This window comes from Bufo gargarizans, chromosome 1 (assembly GCF_014858855.1).
Source record: "Bufo gargarizans isolate SCDJY-AF-19 chromosome 1, ASM1485885v1, whole genome shotgun sequence".
Classification (NCBI taxonomy): domain Eukaryota; kingdom Metazoa; phylum Chordata; class Amphibia; order Anura; family Bufonidae; genus Bufo; species Bufo gargarizans.
Window position 1 is genome coordinate 379,201,836 of NC_058080.1, and position 20,647 is coordinate 379,222,482.

Here is a 20,647-nt window from a genome sequence, read left to right on the forward strand (position 1 = left end):
AACACATACGGACCTCTGAATGGAGCCTTACAGGGGGGTGATCAATGACAGGGGGGTGATCAGGGAGTCTATATGGGGTGATCACCCCCCTGTCATTGATCACCCCCCTGTAAGGATCCATTCAGACGTCCGAATGTGTTTTGCGGATCCACGGATCCGCAAAACACGGACACCGCGGATCCGCAAAACACATACGGACGTCTGAATGGAGCCTTACAGGGGGGTGATCAATGACAGGGTGGTGATCACCCCATATAGACTCCCTGATCACCCTCCTGTCATTGATCACCCCCTGTAAGGCTCCATTCAGACATTTTTTGGGCACAAGTTAGCGGAAATAGCTTTTTTTTTTTCTTACAAAGTCTCATATTCCACTAACTTGTGTCCAAAAATAAATTCTCACATGAACTCACCATTCCCCTCACGGAATCCAAATGCGTAAAATCTTTTAGACATTTATATTCCAGACTTCTTCTCACGCTTTAGGGCCCCTAAAATGCCAGGGCAGTATAAATACCCCACATGTGACCCCATTTCGGAAAGAAGACACCGCAAGGTATTCGCTGAGGGGCATATTGAGTCCATGAAAGATTAAACTTTTTGTCCCAAGTTAGCGGAAAGCGAGAAAAAACTAAAAAAAATCAATTTCCGCTAACTTGTGCCCAAAAAAAAAATCTATGAACTCTCCATGCCCCTCATTGAATAATGTGGGGTATTTATACTGCCCTGGCCCTTTAAGGGCCCTAAAGCGTGAGAAGAAGTCTGGGATCCAAATGTCTAAAAATGCCCTCCTAAAAGGAATTTGGGCCCCTTTGCGCATCTAGGCTGCAAAAAAGTGTCACACATGTGGTATCGCCGTACTCAGGAGAAGTTGGGCAATGTGTTTTTGGGTGTCTTTTTACATATACCCATGCTGGGTGAGAGAAATATCTCTCTATAATGACAACTTTGTAAACAAAAATGGGAAAAGTTGACTTTTAGAGAGATATTTCTCTCACCCAGCATGGGTATATGTAAAAATACACCCCAAAACACATTTCCCTACTTTTTCTGAGTACGGCGATACCACATGTGTGACACTTTTTTGCAGCCTAGGTGGGCAAAGGGGCCCACATTCCAAAGAGCACCTTTAGGATTTCACAGGGCATTTTTTACACATTTTGATTTCAAACTACTTCTCACGCATTAGGGCCCCTAACATGCCAGGGCAGTATAACTACCCCACAAGTGACCCCATTTTGTAAAGAAGACACCCCAAGGTATTCCGTGAGGTGCATGGCGAGTTCCTAGAATTTTTTATTTTTTGTCACAAGTTAGCGGAAAATGATGATTTTTTTTTCTTGCAAAGTCTCATATTCCACTAACTTGTGACAAAAAATAAAAACTTCCATGAACTCACTATGCCCATCACGAAATACCTTGGGGTGTCTTCTTTCCAAAATGGGGTCACTTGTCGGGTAGTTATACTGCCCTGGCATTTTAGGGGCCCTAAAGCATGAGAAGTAGTTTGAAATCAAAATGTGTAAAAAATGCCCTGCGAAATCCTAAGGCCCCTTTCACACGAGCGAATATTCCGCGCGGGTGCGATGCGTGAGTTGAACGCATTGCACCCGCACTGAATCCTGACCCATTCATTTCTATGGGGCTGTTCACATGAGCGGTGATTTTCACGCATCACTTATGCGTTGCGTGAAAATCGCAGCATGCTCTATTTTGAGCGTTTTTCACGCAACGCAGGCCCCATAGAAGTGAATGGGGCTGCGTGAAAATCGCAAGCATCCGCAAGCAAGTGCGGATGCGGTGCGATTTTCACGCATGGGTTCTAGGTGACAGTCTATTCACTGTATTATTTTCCCTTATAACATGGTTATAAGGGAAAATAATAGCATTCTGACTACAGAATGCATAGTATAATAGTGCTGGAAGGGTTAAAAAAATAAAAAAGTTAACTCACCTTATCCTCTTGTTTGCGTAGTTCGTTCCCGGTCTGTTCTTTGCTAGCTGTGGGCTTGGGCTAAAGGACCTTTGATGACGTCAGATCACATGCTCCATCACCGTGGTGATGGACCATGTGATCTGACATGCTCTTATCCGGGCAAAAAACATGACGCCCGTGTGAAAGAGGCCTAAAGGTGCTCTTTGGATTTTGGGCCCCTTTGCACACCTAGGCTGCAAAAAAGTATCACACATGTGGTATCGCCGTACTCAGGAGAAGTAGGGCAATGTGTTTTGGGGTGTCTTTCTACATATACCCATGCTGGGTGAGAGGAAAGTATGACCACCATGGAAATGAGCAGTGCATACTGTGATAGAAAAATTAATCCAGCCAGTGAGGCTGAAGTGAGACAACCCCTTTAAGTTTACTGTCAACTAAAATTCCTAAGTCCTTTTCCATGTCAGTGTTACCCAGTTTTCACCTGTTTAGTATATACTCATGCCTTGTATTTCCATTCCCATGTGCATAACCTTACATTTGTCAGTGTTAAACCTCATCTGCCACTTCTCTGCCCAAGCCTCCAATCTATCCAGATCCATCTATAGCAGTATACTGTCCTCTTCAGTGTTAATTACTTTACACAGTTTAGTGTCATCTGCGAAAATAGATATTTTACTATGCAAGTCTTCTACAAGATCATTATTAAATATATTGAAGAGAATAGGGCCCAATACTGACCCCTGAGGTACCCCACTAGTGACAGTGACCCAATCTGAGTGTGTACCATTACTAACCACCCTCTGTTTTCTATCATTGAGCCAGTTACTTACCCACTTACAGACGTTTTCTCCCAGTCCGAGCATTCTCATTTTATATACTAACCTTTTATTTGGTACAGTGTCAAATGCTTTGGAGAAGTCCAGATACACGACATCCATTGATTCACCGCTGTCAAGTCTAGAACTTACCTCCTCATAGAAACTGATTAAATTAGTTTGACATGACCGATCCCTCACGAAGCCATGCTGATATGGCGTTATTTGCTTATTTCCGTTAAGATGCTCTAACATAGCATCTCTCGGAAAACCTTCAAATAGTTTACCCACAACAGATGTTAAACTTACCGGCCTATAGTTTCCAGGCTCTGTTTTTGGACCCTTTTTGAATATTGGCACCACATTTGCCATGCGCCAATCCTGTGGGACATTCCCTGTCAGTATAGAATCTGCAAATATCAGAAATAAGGGTCTGGCTATGACATTACTTAATTCCCTTAGGATACGGGGGTGTATGCCATCCGGTCCTGGCGATTTGTCTATTTTAATCTTTTTAAGTCGCTGTTGTACTTCTTCCTGTGTCAGACAGGACACTTTTAATGGGGAATTTATTTCAGGACAGTTTATTTTCCTCAGTGAATACATTGGAGAAAAAAATATTTAACAGCTTTGCTTTCTCCTCGTCGCTCTCTGCGACTCCCCCCTCATTACTCTTTAAAGGGCCGACACCTTCAGATTTATACTTTTTAACATTTATATAATTGAAGAACATTTTAGGGTTAGTTTTACTCTCTTTGGCAATTAATCTCTCGGTCTCTAGTTTGGCGCTTTTATTTGTTTTTTACATGTTCTATTTTTTTCCTTATAGTTTTTCAGTGCTTCCGTGCTACCCTCCTGTTTTAGTGTTTTATATGCTTTCTTTTTGTCATTTATTGCTTTCTTTACAGTTCTGTTTATCCACATTGGTTTCTTTTTTTTCCTTAACCTTTTATTCCCATACAGCATGTATCTCTCACAATGAGATTTTAGGATGCTTTTAAAGATATCCCATTTTGTGGCTGTATTTTTATTTGTGAGGACTTTATCCCATTTAGTTAGGCCTATGGCCTCTCTTAGTTGGCTAAATTTAGCTTTTTTGAAGTTTGGTATTTTTGTTCCTCCCTGTAGAAACGCTCTTTTGAACGATAATTGGAAGGTAATTACTTTATGGTCACTATTTCCCAGGTGTCCCCCAACCTGCACGTCTGTTGTTCTGTCAGACCTATTGGTTAATACTAAGTCCAGTATGGCCGTCCCTCTAGTGGGGCCCTGAAACAGTTGGGAGAGGTAATTGTCTTTGGTTATTGCCAAGAACCTGTTTCCTTTATGATATATACAAGTTTCAGTTTCCCAGTCTATATCTGGGTAGTTGAAGTCCCCCATAATAACCACCTCATTATGATTTGCCACCTTGTCTATCTCATTTAGTAGTAGATTTTCTGTGGACTCTGGTATATTAGGTGGTTTCTAGTAAACTCCTATTAGTAATTTATTATTGTTTTTAGCTCCATGTATTTCTACCCACAGTGACTCCACATGTTCATGTCCCTCACTTATATCTTCACGGAGTGTGGGCTTTAGACAGGACTTTACATAAAGGCAGGCCCCTCCCCCTCTCTGGTTGTGGTGATCCTTTCTAAACAGACTGTAACCCTGTACATTAACTGCCCAGTCATAGCTATCATCCAGCCATGTCTCAGTTATTCCCACTATGTCATAGTCCTCCCCACACATCACTAATTCACCAGTTTTATTAGTCAGGCTTCTGGCATTAGTATACATACATTTGAGAGGTTTATGTATATTTTTTACCCTACACCTTTCCTTCTGAACTGTTCTAGTCCCTCCTTCCATTCCTCCCCCAGTCCCACTACCTTGCCCCCGGTCGCTATCTGCACTATCTTCCCCTCCTATAACATAATTACCCTCCCCAGTCCCTAGTTTAAACACTCCTCCAACCTTCTAGCCATCTTCTTCCCCAACACAGCTGCCCCTTCCCCATTGAGGTGCAGCCCGTCCCTACGATAGAGCCTGTAGCCGATAGAGAAGTCGGCCCAGTTCTCCAGGAACCCAAACCCCTCCTTCCTACACCAGTTCTTGAGCCACTTGTTAATCTCCCTAATCTACCGCTGCCTTTCTTGTGTGGCCCGTGGTACAGGTAGTATTTCGGAAAATACTACCTTTGAGGTCCTTGCCCTAAGCTTTTGACCTAAATCCCTGAAATCATTTTTAAGGACTCTCCACCTACCCCTAACTTTGTAATTGGTTCCGATATGGACCATGACCGCTGGATCTTCTCCAGCCCCTCCCAGTAATCTGTCAACCCGATCCGCTATGTATCGAACTCTATCGCCAGGAAGACAGCACACTGTTCGGCGATCACGGTCTTTGTGACAGATTTCCCTATCTGTTCCCCTAATAATTGAGTCTCCCACTACCAGCACCTGTCTGGCCTGCCCTGCTCTACTGCTCACTGGAGCGGATATTCCCCTGACTGGCAGAGGAAGTGTCCAGCTGCGGCAGTGCCGTCCCTGGACTGACATCCCCCTCATCTGCCAAATGTGCAAACTTGTTGGGGTGTGTCAGATCAGGGCTAGCCTCCCTGGCACTCTTCCCTCTACCCCGCTTTCTAACTGTTACCCAGCTAGCTACCCCACTTTCCTCAGCCTCCTCTCTGTCACCCTCCCCCTCATCTACCCCAAAGAGTGCTTGCTCGGTGAGAAGCAAACTCTTTTGCAAATTGGCAATGCCTCTCAGTGTTGCAACTTGCCCATTTAGAGACTCGATTTGCGATTCCAAACTGGTAATTTGCTCACATCTTGAACAAAGATATACACCCTTGAACGGCTGTTCCAGGACTGCATACATCATGCAAGATGTGCAGTGGACTGCGTTGTCAATTGTGCAACACATACTAAATGGGGATTACACCACAAAAGCAAAAAATACAATATAATGTAGTACCAAGAAACTGGCTAATTGCAGTCCCCCACTGAAGTATAAATATAAATGCATCTCACTACACCAGCCTGGTTTGTTTTCCCTCTGGATTCAAAAAGATATATATTTTTTTTAAGCTCTGAAGAGGGGAGGATGCCTGGTTCATAGGAAAAGGTCAGAAATTAATAGAAACACCACCGAAATTGTTCGGGAACAGCATAGGGAGGATGTCTGGATGCATCTTGGACTCCCAGGTCGATGCTGGGAACGATGTTGTCCAAGTAGTACACCACTTTTACAGACTGACAATAATACGCAGAAACCCGAAGATAAAATAGATTTTAGAGGAAAAATTGTTAGGAAACATTCTTTCCTGTATATTTACTTGTATATAAAGTGCAAGTGCTGCCAAAAATTATATGCTGTATATAACATAAAGGAGGGCCTCATTAACATTGTGGTACAATAGTTTATGTAGTGGGACGCCTACACTCATAATGCCTATGCACTAAGTGAAAGGGCTGGCAAAAATTACAAGGAACCGACACTCCAATACACATTTGATACACATAATGGAGGGCATCATACGCAGCCTTGAAAAATTATGATTGATGGCCTGCTGGTGACCCTCAAAAACATTTGGAGCAAGGGCCTGCTGATCTGACCATCTAAAACATTATGGGCGAGGGCCTGCTGCTGCTTTGGTGACTCTAGATTTGGATGTCTGCCCTATCAACTTTCGATGTTATTTTCAGCTCTAACCATGGTGACCACAGGTAACGGTGAATCAGTGTTCGATTCCGGAGAGGGAGCCTGAGAAACGACTACGTATACCACATCCAAGCAAGGCAGCAGAACGCGCGCAAATTACCTACTAGGTATAATTAGGTGAGGGCCTGCAGGTGAGCTGACCCTGTAAAATATTCAAGGTGCGGGCCTGCTGGTAAACTGACCCTGTAAAAGATTGTAGGTGAGGGCCTGCTGGTGATCTGACCCTGTAAACATTATATGCGAAAGCCTGCTGGTGAGCTGACCCTGTAAAAGGTTGTAGGTTTGGGTCTGCAGATGAGCTGACACTAAAAAATTATATGCGAGGGCCTTCAGGTGAGCTGACCCTGTAAAAGATTGTATGTGAAGGCCTGCTGGTGAGCTGACCCTGTAAAAAATTATATGCAAGGACCTATTGGTGAGCTGACCCTGTAAAACATTGTAGGTGAGGGCCTGCTGGTGAGCTGACCCTCAAAAAAATTATATGTGAGGGCCTGCTGGTGAGCTGACCCTCTAAAAAATTATATACAAGGGCCTGCTGGTGAGCTGACCCTGTAAAACATTATATGCGAGGGTCTGCTGGTGAGCTGACTCTCTAAAAAATTATATGCAAGGACCTGCTTGTGAGCTCAACCTGTAAAACATTGTAGGTGAGGGCCTGCTGGTGAGCTGACCCTTTAAAAAATTATATACGAGGGCCTACAGCTGAGCTGACCCTATAAAACATTATATGCGAAGGGCATTATATGTGACGAATAAGCATGTGATATTATGGAAGAGGAGAAGGAGGAAGAGAAAGGGAAGATTCACCCATATACCCTTGTTTGTTGTGGAATGGGTGCATGGGAATACAGTGTATTCAGTACATTATAAACAACACATTTAAAGTGCCTTTATGTTCATCAGCTTTCCTCTGGTGGAGTCGAGAAGTCATGGTCAATTCAGGCCTTGTTCATTTTTATAAGAGTCAACCTATCAGCATTTTCAGTTGACAGTCGGATAAGCTTATCTGTTATAATGCCACCAGCAGCACTAAATACCCGCTCAGAAAAAACGCTGGTGGCAGGGCAGGCCAGCACCTCCAAGGCGTGGATCACCAGTGCCACGTGTCCAGCTTGGACACCCAGTAGTTGTAAGGCACTGAGGGATCATTGAGGACGCTGACACGGTCTGCTATGTACTCCGTCACCATCTTCCAAAATTTTTCCCTCCTTGTGACACATTAGCCACGCAACAGCGTGAGGGTGCTGACGGGGTGTCATGAAACTTTCCCAGGCTTTGGAGAGTGTTGCCCTGCCTCTGTTGGAACTGCTGTGTGTTCCCCTTGTCTCCCCTCCTTGGTTGGCCAAGGAACTACGGACTCTGCCACCAGCTTTGTCAGATGGAAATTTTTGGAGAAATTTTTCAACAAGGATCTTTTGGTATTGCACCGTTTTGCTCGTGCTCTCTACCAAACGAACGAGAGATGAGAAGTTCTCTTTGTAGCGGGGGTCAAGAAGGGTGAATAACCAGTAATCCGTGTTGTCTAAAATCCGTATAACGTGCGGGTTGTGGAAAAGGCAGCCTAATATGAAGTCAGCCATGTGTGCCAGAGTACCAAAAGGCAAAACTTTGCTGTTGTCATCAGGAGGATCACTCTCAATCTCCTCATCCTCTTCTGCCACCCACGCAGAACAGGTGGAATTAAACTTCCATGGGTACTACCCTCTGTAGCGCAGGCAACCGTTTCCTGCTCCTTCTCCTCCTCTTCATCGTCCAATTCGTGCTGAGAAGACGAACTGAGGGTGGTCTGGCTATCACCCTGTGTAATGTCTTCCCCCATTTCCACCTCTTCCACATGCAAAGCATCGTCTTTAATTGTGAGCAGCGAGCATTTGAGTAGACACAGAAGTGGGATGGTTACGCTGATAATAGCGTTATCGCCGCTCACCATCTGTGTTGATTCCTCAAAGTTTCTTAACACCTCACAGAGGTCAGACATCTATGCCCATTCCTCGCTTGTGAATAGCGGAAGCTGACTGGAAAGCTAACAACCATGTTGCAGCTGGTATTCCACTACTGCCCTCTGGTGCTCCCAAAGCCTGGCAAACAAGTGGAACGTCGAGTTCCAGCGCGTGCTCACGTCGCACAACAGCCGGTGAGCTGGCAATTTCAACCGCTGCTGCACCGTTGACAGACCGGCTGAAGCTGTTGATGACTTGCGGAAATGTGCACCTTCACCAGTAGCTCAGGCAAATTGGGGTAGGTTTTGAGAAACCGCTGAACCACTAAGTTTAAGACGTGGGCTAGGCATGGGATGTTTGTGAGCTTGCCGAGCTCCAAAGCCGCCACCAAGTTACGTCTATTATCAGACACAACCATGTCTGGTTCTAGGTTGAGTGGCGAGAGCCACAGCTCAGTCTGGTCTCTTATCCCCTGCCACAGCTCTGCGGCGGTGTGCTGTTTGTCCCCTAAGCATATTAGCTTCAGCTTGGCCTGTTGCCGCTTCCCCACTTCAGTGCTACACTGCTTCCAGCTACTGACTGATGACTGACTGGTGCTGCACGCGGATAATTCGGACGTGGAAGTGGAGGAGGAGGTGAAGGAGGAGAAGTGGGGGTTGGAGCCACTAACGTAGGTGGTGGCAGAAACCTTGATGGAAATAGGGCCCGCAATACTTGCCGTTGGTAGCACCTGTGCCATCCCAGGGTACAACTCACTCCTGGCCTCCACAATATTCACCCAGTGTGCTGTCAGGGAAATGTAGCATCCCTGGCCGAATGCACTTGCCCATGTGTCTGTGGTTAAGTGGACCTTCTTAGTAAGGCTACTTTCACACTAGCGTTCGGGGCTCCGCTTGCGAGTTCCGTTTGAAGGCTCTCACAAGCGGCCCCGAACGGATCCGTACTGCCCTAATGCATTCTGAGTGGATGCGGATCTGCTCAGAATGCATCAGTCTGGCACCGTTTGTCCTCCGCTCCGCTCAGCAGACGGACACCCGAACGCTGCTTGCAGCGTTCGGGTGTCTGCCTGGCCGTGCGGAGGCAAACTGATCCGTCCAGACTTACAATGTAAGTCAATGGGGATGGATCCGTTTGAAGTTGACACAATATGGCTCAATTTTCAAAGGATCCGTTCCCCCATTGACTTTTAGTCAAAATGGATTTGTTTGCATTATCATGAGCAAAAAACAAACAAACAAAAAAAAAATATATATATTTTTTTTCATGGTAATGCGAATGGATCCGTTCTGAACAGATCTAAGCGTTTGCATTATAGGTGCGGATCCGTCTGTGCAGATACCAGACGAATCCGCACCTAAACACAGGTGTGAAAGTAGCCTAACTGCATTGGTCAGGGCACATGTGATGTTACGGGACACATGTTGGTCTAAGGCTGGCACGGCACACCTTAAAAAATGGTGGGGGCTGGGGACTGCGTAACGTGGGATGGCTGCCGACATCAGGCTGTGGAGGGCCTCGGTATCCACAAGCCTAAATGGCAACATTTCCAGGGCCAGTAATTTGGTAGCTTGGGTCCTCTGGCTCCTGAATCGATCACTTGATTTTCTCAGCGAGTGGCTTGCTTCTCTCTCTCTCTCTGGGTTACAGCTGCAGCACTTCAGTTAAGAGTCTATCTTGATCTGTCTCAAACACAGCCAGCTTCTCAGGACTCCATCAGTCAGGCTCCGTGTCCCATCACTAGCCTTAACTTGGCTCCTAACATGGCAGCCATCTTCACAGCTCCCCAGGACACACACACACCACCAGCCAGAACTCAAACCCAGGGAACCTCTGGCTCCTCCTACCTCCTGTGTATATCAGAAGAAATTCTGCTTCCTCTTACTCAGAGCCACAGCGGCCTCTAGTAGCTGAAATAAGTCATCACAGTCTGTGTAACACGATATTGCAGATATCTGTGCAAAGAACAGTATTCTAGGGGCTGACCCCTACACTTAACCGACTGGAAGTATTATCTGCTGCAATTCAACCAACAACCTGGTCGCGCTGGTCTGACTTCAAGAGTGGTTTCCTGCGCCGACCTGAAAACTGGGACATGAAGCTAGGTATCGTGGATGATTGTTTTTCTTGTGCTCTCCCTTACTGCTCGCCTTCTTCATATTAAATGTTATATATGATTGAAAGTCTGTCACACGTACAGTAGCGTAGGATTTGGAAGTGTATGCGAAAACAAATTTAAAAAGGTATTTGGGATGTGGAAACGTCACACAGGAGATATCCTGCAGATAATTAAAAATTACAGGGAATGTCACGGTATTTGGGATGAGGAAACGTTATACAGGAAAGGTACCACCGGTAATGTCACTGTACGCAGCGTCTATGCAAAAAAGTGCACTGTATGTCACAGATATATTTTTGAAGTGCACACGTTACACTGCAGATGTGGCCCTGGTAATGTCACTGTCAGAAGCGGACACCATCTATTGACAAAGTACACTGTGTGTCACAGATATTTTTTGGATTCGCACACTTTACATAGGCGATATGGCGCAGCTAATGTTACTGTCCGCAGCAACACCGTCTAAGGAAATAGTACACTGTATGTCACAGATACATTTTAGAAGTGCACACGTTACACTGAAGATTATGACGCTGGTAATGTCACTGTCCGCAACAGACACCGGTCTATGGAAAAAGTACACTGTATGTCACAGGTAAATTTTAGAAGCGCACACGTTACACTGCTGATGCTGTGCTGGTAATGTCACTGTCCTCAGCAGACACCATCTACGGAAAAACTATATGTCACAGACAGGGGCGTAGCTATAGGGGTAGCAGGGGAAGCGGCTGCTTTGGGGCCCTGACCAAGAAGGGGCCCATCCAGGAGGAGGAGGACTAAAAGATTTTGTCAGGGCCCCCTCAACAGTATTACACAATGAAATAATATACAGTGACAGTATAGACAGTGTAAAAAACGGATGGAACAGCTGCCGGGCCTGGTCTGAGAGAGCGATCTTTACTACCCACAGGAATGGGGGTGGCATGAAAGGAAGGGGTTGCGAAAAAATTACTGAGGGGAGGGTTGCCCCATTCAAAAATTTGCTATGGGGCCCAGTCATTTCTAGCTCCGCCACTGGTCACAGATACATTTTTGAAGCACACACATTACACTGCAGATATGGCGCTAGTAATGTCACTGTCCGCAACAGACAGCGTCTATGGAAAAAGTACACTGTATGTCACAGATAAATTTTAGAAGCGCACACGTTACACTGCAGATGCTGTGCTAGCAATGTCACTGTCCACAGCAGACACCGTCTACGGAAAAAGTACACTGTATGTCACAGATATTTTTTGGATGCGCACACTTTACACAGGAGATGTAGCACAGCTAATGTCACTGTCCGCAGCGGACACAGTCTATGGAAAAAGTACACTGGATGTCAGATTTTTTTCGATGCGCACACTTTACACTGGAGATGTGGCGCAGCTAATGTCACTGTCCACAGCAGACACCGTCTACGGAAAAAGTACACTGTATGTCAGATAAATTTTAGAAGCGCACACGTTACACTGCAGATGCTGGCTAGTAATGTCACCGTCCGCAGCGGACACTGTCTACCTAAAAAGTACACTTGATGTCAGATATTTTTTGGATGCGCACACTTTACACTGGAGATGTGGCGCAGCTAATGTCACTGTCTGCAGCGGACACCGTCTATGGAAAAAGTACACTGGATGTCAGATATTTTTTAAAAGCACACACTTTACACTGGAGATGTGGCGTAGCTAATGTTGCTATCTGCAGTGGCCAAGCTTTCTATATTTAGCCACATCTAGCAGGATGCGCTAAATATAGATATTGCTGCAACACACAATAGTCCTTAGAAGGACTTTTGGGTCTGTGAAGTTTTAGCTATTTAGCGCAAGTTGTGCTAAAAATATAGATTACTGCCACACACAATAGTCCTTAAAAGGACTTTTGGGTCTCTGAAAAGTTTTGGTGATAATAATATTCTTAAATCACTCCCTACACTGTCTGTCCCATCCTCAGCACAGCTCTCCCTGACTTATAATGAGCCGAACATGCGTAATCGGGTGCTATATAGCACCCGATGACGATTTCCGGCCAGCCAATCACTGTAATGCCATCAGCCAACATGGCTATGACATTACAGTGAGGGCAGTACTTACCTGCAAGAAACGTGCGGGGCAGAGACTTGAGCATTGCGCTCAAGTACATGTGGTATTCGGCCAAATACCGCCATGTGCCGAGCATTGAGATACTCGAGCTGAACAGGTGTTCGGCCGAGCATGCTCGATCATCACTACATGTTACGTCTCTTTACATGTCTGTTTTAATAACTACTTATTCTACAGCATCTATTCTTATGACTTGTGCCATTCCTTTATTATTCCTGCTAGAAGTTATGAATGAATTCCTAGCAGTTTACAATGAAGGTCCAGCTGGCGGGGTGGGGGGGGGGGGGGGGGGGGAGTAGACAGCCAGCAGGATGTTTGCAAGTGATTGACTGTGTGGCTACTCTCGCCCCGGCTGATTAGTGTAGCTGGCCAGCTAAGACCTGTCCTAGGTTGCTAGTATAGCTTATATGTGTATACAGCTAGACCTGCCAATAGCCTTAATACAGTTACTATGTTTATGTGTTAAAGACAAAAGCAGATTTATTTACTTGTGCTTTCTGCAGTTTCTGATCCCCGCGGTCCCTGATGCGGTCGCCACGTCCGTAACGACCTGATCTATAAAACGGTCATGTTACTTTCCCCGCACGGTGAACGCCATAAAAATAAAATAATAAAAACTATGAGGAAATTGAAATTTTGCCCACCTTACTTCCCAAAAAAGGTAATAAAAGTGATAAAAAAGTCGCAATTACGCCAAAATAGTTCCAATCAAACTGTCACCTCACCCCGCCAAAATCGAGCCCCTACATGAGACAATGGCCTAAAAAATAAAAAAAACTATGGAGACACTAACATGATTTTTTTTTCTTTCAAAAATGATATTATTGTGTAAAACTTACATAAATAAATAAAAAGTATACATATTAGGTATCGCCGCATCCGTATCGACCAGCTCTAATAATATCACATGACCTAACCCCTCAGATGAACACCGTAAAAAATAAAAACTGTGCTAAATAAACAATTTTTTGTCACCTTACATCACAAATAGTGTAATAGCAAGCGATCAAAAAGTCATACGCACCCCAAAATAGTGCCAATCAAACCGTCATCTCATCCCACAAAAAATGAGACCCTACCTAAGATAATCACCCAAAAACTGAAAAAACTATGGCTCTCAGACTATGGAGACACTAAAACATGATTTTTTTAAATAAAAAAATGAAATCATTGTGTAAAACTTACATAAATAAAAAAATTGTATACATATTAGGTATCGCGGCGTCTGTGACAACCTGCTATAAAAATACCACATGATCTAACCTGTCAGATGAATGTTGTAAATAACAAAAAAAACGGTGCCAAAAAAGCTATTTCTTGTTACCTTGCCTCACAAAAAGTGTAATATAGAGCAACCAAAAATCATATGTACCCTAAACTAGTACCAACAAAACTTCCACCCTAGTTTCTAAAATGGGGTCACTTTTTGGAGTTTCTACTCTAGGGGGGCTTCAAATGGGACATGGTGTCCAAAAAAACTGTCTAGCAAAATCTGCCTTCGAAAAACCGCATTTCTTCTGCACCCTGCCATGTGCCCGTACAGCAGTTTACGACCACATATGGGGTGTTTCTGTAAACAACAGAATCGTGGCCATAAATAATGTGTTTTGTTTGGCTGTTAACCCTTACTTTGTAACTGGAAAAAAAATATTAAAATGGAAAATCTGCAAACAAAGTGAAATTTTGAAATTGTATCTCTATTTTCCATTAATTCTTGTGGAACACCTAAAGAGTTAACAACGTATGTAAAATAAGTTTTGAATACCTTTTAAGGGTGTAGTTTATAGAATGGGGTGATTTTTGGGTGGTTTCTATCATGTAAGCTTCACAAAGTGACTTCAGACCTGAACTGGTCCTTAAAAAGTTGGTTTTTGAAAATTTCTGAGAAATTTCAAGAATTACTTCTAAGCCTTGTAACGTCCCCCAAAAATAAAATGTCATTACCAAAATGATCCTAACATGAAGAAGACATATGGGAAATGTAAAGTAATAACTATTTTTGTAGGTATTAATATGTATTATAGAAGTAGAGAAATTGAAACTTGGAAATGTGCAATTTTTTTTAAATTTTTGGCAAATTTGGTATTGTTTTATAAATAAAAATGAATTTTTTTTACTGCATTTTACCAGTGTCATGAAGTACAATATGTTATGAAAAAACAATCTCAGAATGGCCTGGATAAGTCAAAGCGTTTTAAAGTTATCACCACATAAAGTGACACTGGTCAGATTTTCAAAAAAATTGCCTAGTCCTGAAGGTGAAAATGAGCCCAGTCCTTAAGGGGTTAAGATTCATTTTGTAATGTAAGGTAAGCTCAGTGACACAGCAGAAACAACAGAAAGCATAGTGTTAATCTGTTGTTGCTGGGCAGAAGTCTAGACCAATCACAGCCAGCTTTTCACACAGCAAGAGTTTTCACCAATCACAGCCAGCCTCACACACAGCCTGTCTGGGAATTCCTCTAGCAGGAGCTGCTAAGAATCATTATTCACCAGACACAGGAGCTGAAGAGACATTCAGTCCACTGAGAGCTGTGTTTTTATGGAAGCGGAGATACCAAAATTCTTCTAATGCCACAGCACAGAAAGCACTTCATAGTGCTGCTCCTGCCACAATCAGGTCTAACAACGCATGGCAACGCTTCACTTAACACATGTGATAGGAGGAAGGGGGAGTGGGAGTGACGCTCTGCCCTGCTACTGTTGGGGACCGGAGGATGTCATGGAGGAGGAGCATAAGTGGCTGGTGTCAAAACCAGACTGACAAAAATGTGGCAGTGTCAATAGGTCCTCCTGATCTTGTTGCTGTAGTGCTCCCTCACTGTGAAAAACATTGCAGTTGAGGAAGGCTGGACGGCCGAAGCACGTCCTGTGATTTTGTCATTTTACTATGAAATAAAGCATACTATATATTGTAAACAAGTACGTCTGCTGGGATTATCCTTTGAATTTTGATATGGGGATTGCCCTTTCCCGCGCAGGAGGATCTTGAGCTGTCTGATTTGGTTCTGACTGCGAAAAACATTGACCCAGTGGGCTGTGAAAGAAATGTACTGTCCCTGCCCATAACAGCTGCTCTTGGTGTTTAGCATGGAGTGCACCTGGCCACACAATGAAAATTTCAAGGCGCAGCCCACGTTCTCTGCCATGTGAGAGTACAAGTCAGGAATTGTTTTTTTAGAGTAATAATGCCAGCTAGATTTCTTCCATTGAGGCACACCATCAGTTCCCTAAAGGCAACAAAATCTACCAAGTGATACGGCAGAGACTGCACCAGCAGATGGTTGAGCATGTAGAGTTGTTTCCTGACTACATATTCCATATGGCTGACGATGGAGCAGAATAGGAGGAGGCGTAGCCTGAGCTGGAGAAGCAGTAAGTGATGATGACGCTGACTTGGACACTCTACTGCATGTGGATATGGCCTAGCTGCTGCTAAGGAGACTGGAAGGAGGACACTCTTGTTGTGCTGGCTGGCGGCCACTTCTATTTTTCCACAGTAACTGGTGATTTCGAGTCATGTGCTGATAGAGTTGTGATGCCTATGTTTTTGTTTCATCGCCCATGGTTTGTTTTAATACTGCAGATGCAGATAGGGGCGTTGTTAGGTTAAAACATTCGGGGCCTGCCTGCCTGCTAGATACAACTGTATTGCTGTCCTCAGGACAGCAATACAATTGAATCAAATGCACTGGAAGAGCTGAAGGACCTGTGATGACATCACAGGTCATGTGACCAGTAAAACAGGCAGTGGTTGAGAAGGACCTGCGATGATGTCACCTTCATGTGACCAGTGCAGGAGAGGACGGCAATGAAGAGGAGAAGACCTGGGGAAGAAGCTGTGGTGAGGTCTGTACATGAGGAATACTGGGAGTTGTGGTTATTTAACTGGGACTGTATGTTAGGGCTGAAGGAAGGGATGTTATTTACATTGAACTGTGTGTTGGAGGTGGCTGGGGAGGGGGTCATGTTATTTACATGGGACTGTATGTTGATGGTGGCTGTAGGAGGGAGTGATGTTATTTACATGTAGGGTGGCCAGACGTCCAGTTTTAGGCCAGACAGTCCGGTTTTCAGGCTCCCTGTCTTCTGTCCGGCGCAGTGCCTGGACGGACACAGGGATGTCCTCCTTTTCAGTTGCTCACTCTCAGACAGCAGCATTGTGCTGTCTGAGTGTGAGCTGCAGCAACTGACTGAGGCTTTTCTCACCCCGCCAGTCATTAGAACCGCAGATATGGCTCCCTGTGGCTGAGAGGGGGAGAGAAACACCCCGGCTACCCCCACTCACCTTCCATTCACAAAATTCTTCCCTCTGCTCCCCGGTGTTTTTCAGGCCTGCGGTGGGGGCGTGGCATCATGGATGTGGGGGCGTGGCTTTATGTCATTTGGAGGCATTGTTTGGAGCATTGTGGGCGTGGTTTGGGGGGGTGGCCGATGAGGTCCAGCTTTCTAAGGTGAAGCCAGTGGCCACGCTATTTACAGTGGGATGCGAAAGTTTGGGCAACCTAGTTAATCGTCATGATTTTCCTGTATAAATCGTTGGTTGTTACGATAAAAAAATGTCAGTTAAATATATCATATAGGAGACACACACAGTGATATTTGAGAAGTGAAATGAAGTTTATTGGATTTACAGCAAGTGTGCTATAATTGTTTAAACAAAATTAGGCAGGTGCATAAATTTGGGCACCACAAAAAAGAAATGAAATCAGTATTTAGTAGATCCTCCTTTTGCAGAAATTACAGCCTCTGAACGCTTCCTGTAGGTTCCAATGAGAGTCTGGATTCTGGTTGAAGGTATTTTGGACCATTCCTCTTTACAAAACGTCTTTAGTTCATTCAGGTTTGATGGTTTCCGAGCATGGACAGCTCTCTTTAAGTCACACCACAGATTTTTTTTATTATATTCAGGTCTGGGAACTGAGATGGCCATTCCAGAACGTTGTACTTGTTCCTCTGCATAAATGCCTTAGTGGATTTTGAGCAGTGTTTAGGGTCATTGTCTTGTTGAAAGATCCAGCCCCGACGCAGCTTCAGCTTTGTCACTGATTCCTGGACATTGGTCTCCAGAATCTGCTGATACTGAGTGGAATCCGTGCGTCCTCAACTTTGACAAGATTCCCAGTCCCTGCACTGGCCACACAGCCCCACAGCATGATGGAACCACCACCATATTTTACTGTAGGTAGCAGATGTTTTTCTTGGAATGCTGTGTTCTTTTTCCTCCATGCATAATGCCCCTTGTTATTGACAATTTTAGTTTAATCAGTCCACAGCACCTTATTCCAAAATGAAGCTGGCTTGTTCAAATGCGCTTTAGCCCACCTCAAACGGCACTTTTTGTGCTGTGGGCAGAGAAAAGGCTTCCTCTGCATCACTCTCGCATACAGTATCTCCTTGTGTAAAGTGCGCCGAATGGTTGAACGATGCACAGTGACTCCATCTGCAGCAAGATGATGTTGTAGGTCTTTGGTGCTGGTCTGTGGGTTGACTCTGACTGTTCTCACCATTCGTCGCTTCTGTCTATCCGAGATTTTTCTTGGTCTGCCACTTCGAGCCTTAACTTGAACTGAGCCTGTGGTCTTCCATTTCCTCAATATGTTCCTAACTGTGGAAACAGACAGCTGAAATCTCTGAGACAGCTTTCTGTATCCTTCCCCTAAACCATGAGGGTGAACAATCTTTGTCTTCAGGTCATTTGAGAGTTGTTTTGAGACCCCCATGTTGCTACTCTTCAGAGAAAAGTAAAAGAGGAGGGAAACTTACAATTGACCCCCTTAAATACTCTTTCTCATAATTGGATTCACCTGTGTATGTAGGTCAGGGGTCACTGAGCTTACCAAGCCTATTTGAGTTCCAATAATTAGTTCTAAAGGTTTTGGAATCAATAAAATGACAACAGTGCCCAAATTTATGCACCTGCCTAATTTTGTTTAACCCCTTCCCGACCGATGACGTGTATACTCGTCATAAAACACTGCTAGTTAGTGCTCCATGACGAGTATAAACGTCATGGCATTAAACTGTCACCATGTCTGCAGACATGGTGACAGCGCTGAGTGCCGGCTGTTACACACAGCCAGGCACCCAGTGTCAATGCCGAGGGGGGTCCTGTGACCCCCCCGTATCGGCGATTGCTTCAAACCGCAGGTCAATTCAGACCTGCGGTTTTTAGCGCTTTATGCCGTTTCTGATCCCTGCGGTCCCTGACAGCAGGGATCAGAAACTTTAAAATTACCAAAATTGCGTTTTTTTACCCCCCCCCTGCACCCCTGAATAGTATTATGTGGGCGGGTGGTGCAGGGGGAGGGTTGCGGGCGGTGCGGGCCGTGCGGGAGGCGGGCGGTGCGGCAGGCGGGATCGCGATCCCCCGCCCGCCTCCCCTTCAATAATCGTTGGTGTACAGTGGGTATACCAGGGTGCCAGCACATTGCTGGCACCCTGGTATAAACGGCTGACATCGTTGATGCGATGTCAGCCGTTTAACCCTTTCCATACAGCGGTCCGTACAGACCGCTGTATGGAAAAGGTTAACAGTAAGAGAGAGCTCCCTCCCTCTCCGATCGGGGGGCTGCTGTGCCTTTGCAGCCCCCGATGGGAGAGGGAGAGAGCCCCCAGACAGCCCCCCGCCAGCCCCGTCCTCACCCTTCCCCGTCTGCGCAGTTGTGACAGACGGGGAAGGTTCCCATGGCAACAGGATGCCTTCTCAGGCATCCTGCTGTCCATGGTACTGAACAGATCTATGCTGAAAGCATAGGTCTGTTCAGGCAAACTGTAAGTAAAATACAGTGCAGTACTGTATAGTATATTGTACTGTACTGTATTATACAGACATCAGACCCACTGGATCTTCAAGAACCAAGTGGGTCTGGGTAAAAAAAAATGTTAAAAAAAGTGAAAAAAGTAAAAGATAAAAAAAAACATTTATCACTGAATAAAAATAAAATAAATAAAAAACACTACACATATTAGGTATCGCCGCGTCCGTAACGACCTGATCTATAAAACAATCATGTTAATTTCCCCGCACGGTGAACGCCATAAAAATAAAAAAATAAAAACTATGAGGAAATAGAAATTTTGCCCACCTTACTTCCCAAAAAAGATAATAAAAGTGATCAAAAAAGTCACATGTACGCCAAAATAGTGCCAATCCAACCGTCACCTCATCCCGCAAAAAATGAGCCCCTACATGAGACAATCGCCTAAAAACTGAAAAAACTATGGCTCTCAGACTATGGAGACACTAAAACATGATTTTTTTTTGTTTCAAAAATGATATTATTGTGTAAAACCTAGATAAATTAAAAAAAGGTAGACATATTAGGTATTGCCACGTCCGTAAGAACCTACTCTATAAAAATACCACATGACCTAACCCCTCAGGTGAACACTGTAAAAAAAATTAAATAAAAACGGTGTCAAAAAAGCCATTTTTTTGTTACCTTACATCACAAAAAGTGTAATAGCAAGCGATCAAAAAGTCATATGCACCCCAAAATAGTACCAATCTAACCGTCATCTCATCCCGCAAAAATGATACCCAACCTGAGACAATCGACTAAAAACTGAAAAAACTATGGCTCTCAGACTATGGAGACACTAAAACATGATTTTTTTTTGTTTCAAAAATGATATTATTGTGTAAAACCTAGATAAATTAAAAAAGGTAGACATATTAGGTATTGCCACGTCCGTAAGAACCTGCTCTATAAAAATACCACATGACCTAACCCCTCAGGTGAACACTGTAAAAAAAATTAAATAAAAACAGTGTCAAAAAAGCCATTTTTTTGTTACCTTACATCACAAAAAGTGTAATGGCAAGCGATCAAAAAGTCATATGCAGCCCAAAATAGTACCAATCTAACCGTCATCTCATCCCGCAAAAATGATACCCAACCTGAGACAATCGACTAAAAACTGAAAAAACTATGGCTCTCAGACTATAGAGACACTAAAACATGATTTTTTTTGTTTCAAAAATGATTTTATTGTGTAAAACCTAGATAAATTAAAAAAGGTAGACATATTAGGTATTGCCA